Source organism: Jaculus jaculus, chromosome 1 (genome assembly GCF_020740685.1).
Source record: "Jaculus jaculus isolate mJacJac1 chromosome 1, mJacJac1.mat.Y.cur, whole genome shotgun sequence".
Lineage (NCBI taxonomy): Eukaryota > Metazoa > Chordata > Mammalia > Rodentia > Dipodidae > Jaculus > Jaculus jaculus.
The window spans coordinates 111589319-111591269 of NC_059102.1; the positions used below are offsets into that span (position 1 = coordinate 111589319).

General features: G+C 38.3%; 1 pseudogene; it reads right to left on the reverse strand.

Moving 5' to 3' along the window:
• Positions 1-395: 395 nt before the first annotated feature.
• On the reverse strand, positions 396-1652 carry LOC101616117 (annotated as a pseudogene).
• Positions 1653-1951: the final 299 nt, after the last annotated feature.

Consider the following 1951-nt stretch of genomic DNA (forward strand, 5'->3'; position numbering starts at 1 on the left):
CTGACAGCCACAGTTTTTTTTGGGGGGGGGTGGTTGTCAAATGTTTTATTGAGTGTAGACATCCGGAATACTGTAAAACATGCATTATCTATAGATTCAAAAAGCAGCAAGCCACATTGTCCATACTGTCAAATGTGTCAGGCTTGGCATACATGATGGAGATTAATGAAGTATCATGAGAGTAATATCGTTCCTGAAAGGGTTCTACAATTTGGAGTAGGGTCTTAATCACGTGAATAGCAAAGCTGTTCACATTGGGTAACTTGAATTTCATAGAGGATACATAGTATTTTATAATTTCAAAACAAATAAAAAATAATTTGTTTGTAGAACATTCCCACATCCCCAACTTTATTTGTTCCTTCAGTTTTCAGAAATTTTAATAAAAATGCATATGCATTTTGGAAGTTGTATATTTATCTGAGTAATAATTAAAATTTATTTCTTTTTTGGTTGTTGGTGTGTATTAAATTTGAAGAAGATAATATCTCCATCTTCAACAATGTAATTTCTGCCTTGTTGTTTGTATTTTCCAGCAGCCTTGACTGCATTTTCAAAACCTTCCTCTTTAAAATCTTCATATTTCATTACTTCAGCCATAATGAATCCCTGTTCAAAATCTGTGTGAATCTTTCTTGCAGCCTGAGGAGCCTTAGTTCCTTTCCTGATGGTCCATGCATGCACTTCATCTGGGCCTGCAGTGAAAAAGTATTCTAGTTGGAGTGCTGCAAACCCAGCCTTAATGATCTTTGGCAAAGCACTTTGTGTCATGTTTGCTTCCAGATACTTCTGTCTCTCCTCAGCACTCAATTCTTGCAACTTGAGTTCCAAGGCCCCACTAAAAGGAATGACTAAGGCACCTGGGTCATACTTGTCCACCCACTCCTTAATTTTTATCAACCATTTGTAATATAGTCTTTTTCAGAGAGATTAACCAAGTAGACCATTGGTTTTGAAGTAAAAAATAAGTGTTTATTCAACACTTCAATCTCTTTGTCATTCTAATCATGATAGAAGCGAACAGGTTTCTTTTGGTCTATCACCCAGGGTTCGACTTTGCACATTATATCATATTCAGGTTTTAGGTTTTTATACCCTCCTCTCACAGCCACCTTTTCTAGCTTATCTATAATGGGCCCAATCATTTCTTCATCTTTAAGCTGAAGTTCTTAGTGTATTATTACTATATCTCAAATGGGATCTACACTTCCTTCAACATGTGTGGTATCATCCTCTTCAAAAGCATGTGTTAGATGAAAAATCCCATCACAGGTACTAATATGAAATCAAAAGGCATTCCCCAAGCCCTGCCCATTGTGAGCTCCTTTCACAAGGCCAGCAATATCCACTACATTTAGAAAAGCAGGAATTTTGCTTGCTGGTTTGTGATACTGACAGAGAAAGTCAAACCTTTAGTCTGGCACAGGTACTCTGCTCTCATTAGGATCTATAATGCAGATTGGGAAGTTTTCTGCTGAAGCCTGACTATTGGTCAATACATTGAAGAAGGTAGACTTCCCAACATTTGGTAATCCCACGATACCAATTTTCAATGATGTTCCAAATCTTCCAATGATTGGGGGTGGTTTAATTCCATCACCATCATTTTTGGGGGGCATCGTGCTTGGGGGAGGATGATGACACTGGGGGTCCCCGATTATAGGAGCTGGGTCTCAGCCACAGTTTTTAAATTAATTAAATAATTAATTATTTCCTTTTTTCTCTCTCTCTCTCTTTTTTTTTTTTTTTTTTTGAGGTAGGGTCTCACTCTAGCCCTGGCTGACCTGGAATTCACTATGGAGTCTCAGGGTGGCCTCAAACTCACAGCAATCCTCCTATCTCTGCCTCCTGAGTGCTGGGATTAAAGGAGTGTGCCACCACACCCGGCTTCTCTTTTCTTTTTGAGACAGAAAATTCAGTATGATACCCAGGCTGGTCTTGAATTCATAAT